Source organism: Staurois parvus, unplaced genomic scaffold (assembly GCF_062004578.1).
Source record: "Staurois parvus isolate SC_StPar_1 unplaced genomic scaffold, SC_StPar_1.0 ptg000232l, whole genome shotgun sequence".
In the NCBI taxonomy this organism is placed as follows: Eukaryota; Metazoa; Chordata; class Amphibia; order Anura; family Ranidae; genus Staurois; species Staurois parvus.
Genome location: NW_028318028.1, coordinates 7,460,611 through 7,469,845, shown reverse-complemented (window position 1 = coordinate 7,469,845; position 9,235 = coordinate 7,460,611). Strand labels below are relative to the sequence as shown.

The 9,235-nt window shown below is 39.1% G+C and overlaps 1 long non-coding RNA gene across 1 annotated transcript; it reads right to left on the bottom strand.

Annotated features, from left to right (window-relative positions):
- Positions 1-873: 873 nt before the first annotated feature.
- LOC149460328 (uncharacterized) lies at positions 874-8,364 on the bottom strand. Its single transcript, XR_016313094.1, has 4 exons — positions 8,256-8,364; positions 4,866-4,877; positions 3,841-3,929; positions 874-1,257 (listed from the first exon to the last, which is right to left on the bottom strand). It is a non-coding gene; the product is annotated as an uncharacterized LOC149460328 (long non-coding RNA).
- Positions 8,365-9,235: the final 871 nt, after the last annotated feature.

Here is a 9,235-nt window from a genome sequence, read left to right as displayed (position 1 = left end):
ACAACAAACTGAAATCTCCCAATGACAACAACCACAATTGCACCAGTGATTGCAGCCTCAGACTCTTTGGTGATAACAATGTTTAATCCCTCAGCGCAGACAACTTTAAATCCTCTACTGATAACAACTAGGAATGAGGCATGGGTTTGTGGCAAATCTTGCATATTTGAGATTCGTGGACCAAGTGAACAAAGGTGGCAATTCACCTTAGCAACCGTAATGCACTGCCTGGCCTTTGAACCTTGGTCAACTGGCTTAGAAGGGCAAAAAAGGGGGCTTTTGGGAAACTATTGCAGGGCTTTTAGGCACTGACAGGTCTCTTAAAACTAATGTCAAACTCTTACTGAATGTCATCTAGGTACTGTAGGTTGTTTTTTCACAAATTTTTGTGAAGTAGAAGTATAACTTCCATGGTTTAAGCCTCACCTACCCCAAAGTAAAATCACTTTTACAAGTGTAAAAGCTTTCACTCAAAAAAAGAAAAAAAGTACTTACTTTAGCCCCTGCTTCTGGGAAGTGAGGGTGACATCACCATGCCTTACCTCTGCATCCTAGGTTAACTGAGCACTCAAAAAATCTTTCCAACCAATGGCAGGGATCAGACTTTAGAGTTTGGTTTTAGTTGATTTCTAAGAGTTTAGAAACACATTTTGATTGTTTACATTTGAGGGATGGTGGCCTGCCAAAGTTCTGTTCTCATAATTATAGCCACTATCTCTATGAATTTTGGATATTAATTTCATCATAGTACTTATAGTTAGAGAAGATGGAGGGCATGTTTTAACATTCTTTTACTGCTCGCTTAGAATATGTAAATGCGTCAGTGCAAGTCATCTGGGCTCAGGTTCATTGGATTGTGCAATATAAGGCAGATTAATTTTTAAAGTATTTTATTAGATATTAGATTTTTGTTTTCCAGAAATAAATACAAATACATTTCTTGCGGCTAAAGAGTCTCTTTATAAAACATCAGACAATCAGTCAATTCTTTTAGAGCCAAGATGGAACAAATGTTGTGTAACCACTCAGAGTACAAGGCTCAACTACAAAAAATAAATATGAATTATTTAACAGAAGAAGCTGATTAGGTTGTGTGGGATGCTGTTGGTACTTCAGGAACAACAATGATAGTAAGTGTGCAAAATATTTTTGACAGGAAGCCAGCTTTTCCCAGGTTGCCACATGTAAATGAGGTCTGAAAATTGGAGGTCCATTTCTTTCACATGGACATCAACCCGAACGCGAGTAGAATATAATCTAAATACAAACAAAAAAAAAAGCAAGGGCATTGGATAAAAATATTACATGGATGGTATGATATGATGTAAAGCCCACCACCATAGTATACATATTCCAGTTGCCTTCTGGCTGGTGATGTCCTAATGTTCTTCCTCTTCTCTGTTGTCAGCAGTGGGTTATCCTGACCACTACATAGAACAGTACATTGTGGAGTGGGAATTATGTTCTATGCAGGATTCCACTGTATGCCCAGGCTAATGTGATGGCACACCCCCATGGGGTGTGTCTTTGACAGCCAAAACTCACAGGAAGTGGGTTGAATGACTCCGGCATCATTCAACCAGGAAAAGGACTGGCAGTTTGCAGAGGAAATAGAGCACAGCACTTCTTAACAGAAAGGGGTACAAAGGAGACTGAGCAAAGAAATAAATCCTGGAGGTGTGCTTTAATGCATACCATTACTTCCGTATTCACATAATGGTATATTAACAGTCTTTCTGGGATAGATAATGAGTAATACAAAGACCTCAATATTTAATTCCCCTGTAGAAAATGTTGTTTCTGACTCTCTAATGCTGCTCCCAAAAAAAGACTAGATATTTGCACTTATGATCCCTGTTGAACGAAATGATCAGCATTCATATTGCTTGATCCTTCTCTTTGTAAAAAATCATGTAACTAAAGGAGAAATATCCATATCCCAGAACTCCTATAACTACTTACCCATCCCAGCTAGCCATAGATTTATAGTGGACCTATATGTATAGCACATCTATGGTCAAAATGTAAAAATATATATTAATTGCCATAATGTGTTTCATTTATTTCATCACAGCTTGCAGGCAGCAAGGTACCATTGGATAAGTAGTCCTTAGAAATCAAAAGTAAGCAGCAGAGGAAAAGCTGCAAAGCATGCAGGGAATTCAAGAAGCCATGGAATAGGATAGCAAGAAATCAAGCAGCACTGACAACAGTAAAGGAGATTTTTCGGGTAAGCTTATATTGGATTGACAAAAATAACTATTGCTGGTATTGCCAATGCAATGACTTTTCTATAAAATGAAAATGTGTACTGTGACCATAGATCTACTTTTTATATAGATTTAACATATAGGTCCACTATATTATAGTATTGAAAGACTGTTACCCATCACTGCCGAAGCTCCCATCTACCTCTGGAGGCTCCTAATTGCAGTCCCTGTGTGGAGACAAAGCAAACCTGTGGAGCTTTACACCCAATAAGCCTGGCAGCCTTTAGCACTGGATAGGAGACTCAGCTCAGACAGCTAACATCTTTTGTGGCAGATTCCCTCAAAGCCCTTGAGGAGCTGCAGGAGGCAGCATTCATTAAGATCAGACTTTCTCAGCCTTTTCAACACAAAGGAATCCTTGAGATAACTTTTCCAGTTGCTAAAAATTACTATATTTCCAACTCATGATACATTAGTGTGATGGTCATTGGAGAAAATTCTCCTTACACTTGTGGTCATTGGGAAGAATTACCCCCCTTACAGATAGCTAAAAGGATCAATGGTGTCAGTGGGAACAAATCTGAGAGGCAGAAATTGCTCAATGCTCAAGGAACCCCTAACAAGCTCTAGAGAAGCCTTAGGGTTCCATGGAAACCTGGTTGAGAAACCCTAATTTATAAACCATTAGAAATTGGCACAGTTAAAATATTTCTCGGCCAAGCTTTTTTATGTTTTTTTTGTTGGCTTTGCATAAAAGAGCGATTTATTTTTGTTGTGTTCTAACTTTGGAGATTCTTAGGAATTCTAGTAACCATTTTAACTAATATGGCAAGTGAGGGAAATTCTAAAATTTGTCAAGACAGGAATATAATGTCCCAATGTAGACAACACTTTCTTCACTATGCAGAGATTTTCTCCCTCATGTGTCTACTGGACAGTAGGTAATGGTAAATCTTCTTAATGGGACATGAGTAAAATGGTTTTAACCCTTCCCTATTCTATCCAAAATTAAAGGAAAAAAGTTGGCAAAAGCTATTATGGCTATACTTCTCTTGGGGATCAGAGGAATACAGTTCATTCTGCACTCATGTGACCTGTTTTAAGCCAACAGCAGGATAAAGCTCACTGTTGGCTGATGTCAGGAGCCACTGCAGGCTCTGAAAAGATCCCGAACATTAGGACGAGAGCCACCCAAAAGCCTGGACCAGCACCTGGCTCAACCACTCAGCAATACTGAGCCAGCCCCTCCTGTCCCGTCCACAGCTCAGTGCCTTAGTGAGTGCTGGAAGGGCAGAGCAGAGAGCCGGTGACTGACAGTCACCAGCCCTCTGCTCACAGAATACTGCAAACTGAGAGATCAACGGTGTTTGATTGCTTAGTTCTAAGTCTTAGAGCTGGTGGGGGACAGATGCAGCATTGGATCAATGCTGCATCCACCTAGGTGAGTATACTTCTTTTGTTGTTGTTGTCAACTCATACTTGTCTTTTAAAAGTTAAGTTTTGGCTTTACATAGACTTAAACTTTCAGCTACTATGATATCACCAAATAGAGTAGACAAGACAATCAATAAACATCCTGATGTTTCATTCTTCAGATGGGCATTAGGTGTAATAATGTGGATTTACTTACTGAACTTAAGAAAAATAGGAGAGCCACGCCTGTGATAACAGCACTCATAACAAGAATTGCAATTTCAGCTGCAGTCATAGAGTTATTATCTAGAGGACAGAAAATATATTTAAATGTTGCACATATAAACAACAATAAAAAGAAACATATACACGTTGTTAAGTGAAGCTGTTAGTGCACTTGAAGATCTAACTTCTCATCACTTTTTGCCCTTCTGACAAAGGAAGCTCTTCTCAGATTCTCTGCTTTGGCTGTCCAGCTAACCTTGCGAGTACCACTCTTGTGGCAGATTAACACCGTGAAGGGCAGGAGGGGTGGACATATCATTCTGGCAGACTGTGACCCCTGGGGCTCATTTATACAACCATGGACATTGCTCATTTCAACGGCAGGTGGGTATTCTTCATGATTCTTTAATTATGCACCAGAACATGGATATTTAAATAGTGGAACCTCATTTACTTTCTGCCTGAATAAGACTCAGACACTAAATGATTTTCTAATTTCCTCTTGCCTATGGTTTTAGGCAACAGCTACAAAAAGTTTTTTAATGACTGAATCATGATACTTAAATCATTAACTCAGGATTTTAGTTCTGTGTCCTTCCTGGGAAGATTTCACACCATTTCCTGCCCCGGTAACACATCAGGAAGTAAATAAATCTCCTTGCCATAAGCCCAATCAGCAACAAAAATCAGACAGAGGTCCTAATGATTCCCCATTCCATTCTACTAGTTAAAATTCCCTTATTGGATCAATATTGAAGGAATGCCTCTAACTTTCTGTTTTTATGACACCACAGGAAGTGAGGAGAAAACTCCCCAGTGGGGACACAGACAGCAATAAACATCTAACTTAAGTTCTAACATACATTATTCCATCTTCTATCTAAAACTAAAAATAGATAAATAATACAACATATTTTTGACTTATGTTCTACTTTAATTATCCCCTTATTTTATTATTGTATTCTGTTAATTGCCCCACATTCTTTTGAGAGTCAAAATATTTGTAAATATACTTACCAGCGGCAAGTGCTGTTAGAATGAAAAAGAAAATAAATGATATAATTAATAATCAAATTAGTATAGCATTTACCAGCAATAGTTAAGTAACGCAATGGGAAAGTTATAACATATTATACATATTTTTTTACGCAAACACAATTTTTAAACCACTGTAGTCTCCAGGACTTTTGTTTCCTGAATCCACTTGTGACCCTGAGCATTTTTTTTTTTTCATTTCAGCAACGTCATGGTTCTGCACTTTACTAGAGCTTTATTACCTTTTTTTTATTATTATTATTATTATAATACAGGATTTATATAGCACCAACAGTTTGCTCAGCGCTTTACAATATAACGGGGGACCATACAGCAACAATACAGTTCAATACAAGAGGGAAAGGAGGGCCCTGCTCCTTGGAGCTTACAATCTAGGAGGGAGGGGCTAGTGGTACAAAAGGTAATAACTGTGGGGGATGGACTGGTAGGAAGAGTAGAAGATTTCATTATTAGCTGAGGGCAGGATAGGCTTCCCTGAAGAGATAGGTTTTCAGAGATCGCCTAAAAGTGAGCATTTTTGACATTACATTACACATAGGGGGGGGAAAAAGTATATATACTGTGCATGTATATATATCAGGGGCAGACTGACCATTTGGAAACTCGGGCACTGCCCGAGGGCAAGGGGTCAGTAGGGGGCCCCATGAGATGCCCCTGGTACCTTTTTCATAGGCTTTTTTGAGTTTGGGCAAGGACACAGGGGCCCCATGATCCCCTATTGCCCGGGGGCCCCATGAGTTGTCAGTCCGCCCCTGATATAACATGTGGTTACACCTCTTTAGTATTGCATGTGCTGTATATATGGAAGCCATCTAGGACCTGAGTACAAACCATTTCCACTGCATAGTGCAAGTAAGTGACTAAAAGGGCAGGAATGCTGAAGTAGCTTGATGATTCTTTAAAGGAGAAAATAATTAGCTACCTGTTTAGTAACACCCTTGTATTTTGTATATATATATGTATAAAATGCATTGGGTGTAGATAGATAGATAGATAGATAGATAGATAGATAGATAGATAGATAGATAGACAGACAGAGATAGAGATTTTTTTTTAAGACCTAATCTCAACTGTTCCGCAGCAGATCACTTCTAACAGTGATCTATTGATGCCTGCAATAGATCCCTATAGCAATAATCTGTGAGTGTAGGGGGAGCTGGACAGAGCAGAAACAATTCTGTCTGAGCTCCTGTATTTACAGAAAGCACCTTGGCAGACTTCAGAATGACTACACTACTGATGTAACACAATGCAGATGAACTGCATTTAACTCTGTAGAAGCATTGGAAACCTAGAAGCTGATTGTTTCAGCCGCTGGGCTCGGTACCAGACTACAACTTTCACTAACCGTTAGTGGACCTGGTGGTAGCACAAGTGGGGGCCCACAGAAGCCACTGAGTCTAGACACCATTTTACAACGTCTCTCTGCCTGTGATATTGTCTTACTTGTTCAATGAAGCACTCTGTTAGGTTTATCATAAAAGTAGATTAAAGGTACTGTGCAATAGAAGAGTTCTTGTGGTTATATGCTAAAGAATTCTACACTTTCAATGTATATCAGTTAATAAAGCTGTTCAAATATTTCAATTAAGTACTTTGGCTTAGCATTATTTCAGGTACTTATATAGCGCCGTCAATTTACGCAGCACTTTTACATATATATTATACATTCACATCAGTCCCTGATCCTCAATGGGTGTACAATCTAAGGTCCCTAACTCACATTCATACATACACATGCTAGGGCCAATTTAGACAGGATCCAATTAACCTACCAGCATGTCTTTGGAGTGTGGGAGGAAACCGGAGTACCCGGAGGAAACCCACGCAGGCACAGGGAGAACATGCAAACTCCAGGCAGGTGGTGCCGTGGCTGGGATTTGAACCAACGACCCTAGAACTGCCAGGTGGAAGTGCTAACCATTTAGCCACTGTGCTGCCCACATAGCATAAATGATTATTATTATAATTTTTACATCTACATAGCCAATACTGTTCACAGTTCTGGGGAAGACACTAGGCAGTGAGAATATACAAGAGTACAACATTAAATCAAAGTGTATATAGTCTTACATAGTTACATAGTTAATCTGGATGGAAAAAAGACACAAGTCACAGTTGATCCAGAGGAATGCAAAAAAAAAAAAAAAGCATGGTCGACTTTTCTCCAGAGGGGGGAAGAAATTATTTCCCCCCCTACTTTACCTATAAATATTAGTAGCCAGTTATATTCTGCACGTTCAGGGAAAAATCTAGGCCCCTTTTAAAACAATCTATGGTCTATCTATTTTCAAACAATTTTTTATGATAAAGTTAGCTGGTAAAATTCAAAGTTTGATAAATTTATTGCTTCAGACAGACAGACAAGGAATTCCTGCCTAAGACCTCCCCCTCTGCTCTGACACAGATACCAGGATTATTCTTTTGAGCTTTATCTTCTGGGTGAAACGTGTGAAAGGAGGTCACAGGTAGGGACTCTGTGGCTGTTTGTCTGCAGCAATAAAGTTATGAGAGTTTGAATTTTACTGAGACATTCCAGCTTACTTTCTTTTCTATCTATTGGTTGAGTGGGGCATAAGACAAGCACCTGCCTTGAGTTTGGCACCCAGTCTCCTTCAAGGGTTTTGGGTTTTGGGCTTGGAAGTAGCAAACCTAATTTTCTATCTCTCTATTTTTAATTTTGGATAGTGTAGGACATTTTTAAACAACTTCTAGTCTATTTTTGTTATATGTGTCCTGTTGGGGACCTCTTGTCTTGTAGATGCAACAGGAAGTGAGAAGAAATCTCTCCAAAGAGAATATAAATTACTTTTTAGTTGCAACCAAAACTAGTTCACCCTTCAGAAGATTTCCCTTCTCTTCCTATTTAGGTGATGATTTTCCTTTCTGTCTCATCGACAGTAGAACAAATAAAGTGGAAGAATCCCCCCAGTGGGGGCACCGAGAGCAATATAAACCTGTTTAAGTGCTTTCATATTATATAAAAAAAATGGCTAAAGACACACATCAAACAGAAATATGACATATTAACAGTGAATATTGTTCCTAAAAAAATATACAGAATTCCCTCTCCTCCTCAGCCCCACACAGAAATAGTCAGCAATAACTACAGATACAACAATGACAGTGGCAGCTTGGCAGTTCAATGGTTGGTGATTAATAATGTGAAGTTATGTAGTTAACAAATGTATGTAATGGTAATCTAAATGTTATATTAAAACTAATAGGGATCACAAACAGTTTGACCCCACAATCAAACTGAGTGTAAGCTCTTAGACACTAACTGGAGTTTTTCTAACACAGTTCATGTATGTACATAAAAATAAATGCGGAGGATGGACACACACTCACCATTTTGTGCCAGTAGGGAAACGAGCACCAGCAGGAACAAACCACGAGCTAAAACTTTACAATTCATTATGACTGACAATGAAATGTCAGATTGGGTGTATTCATATATATAACTGGCAGAACAAGCTGGTTAATAAATAGCTGCTGGTATGAGGAGGGTTCAGTATTATCTCCGCCTCCTCTTCTTCTGCTTATTTCTCCTGTTTATGTATGGGTTTACATCACTCACTATAAGGAATCTCAAATTCATGATGGCTGAGATGGCATTCCAAACATCTTCCCAACTGTGCTCTTACTATATTTAGTAACTGTGAGCTAACTGTAAATTCATTAAGTTTCTGTTTGTGACTTTATAACATAGATATGTGCGTATCTATCTATCTATCTATCTATCTATCCATCCATCTATCTATATTCATCTGCCAATCTATCTAGAAATCCAAGGAGGAGTAGGGTTAGAATATTTGTCAGCATTTTATTGCTCTCCGTGGTTAGATTCATCCTCTGCATATCATGGTTACCATTGTCCAAGGAAAATCCAATATTTCTTGTAGCAAATCACTAGTTTGAGCCAAACTGTCTTGGATTCGGTTTGAGCAAGGTTTGGCAAACTTCAAAGACGTTTGGATACTGAACAGGGGCGGACTGACCATTTGGAAACTCAGGCACTGTCCGAGGGCCCGGGGTCAGTTGGGGGCCCCATGAGATGCCCCTGGTACCTTTTTCATAGGCTTTTTTGAGTTTGGGCAAGGACACAGGGGCCCCATGATCCCCTATTGCCCGGGAGCCCCATGAGTTGTCAGTCCGCCCCTGATATTGAACTTGAACTCTACTAAAATCAATGGGAGCTAAATCTGTGAAATCCAAAATGCTCACATTCTGGGCTAATAGGCAAGGGGTTATCAAGAAAATAGCAATGGTCCCCCAGTGTATTATATTTATTTTTTTAAAGAAGTCAGCAATAAAACTGCATAATTTTT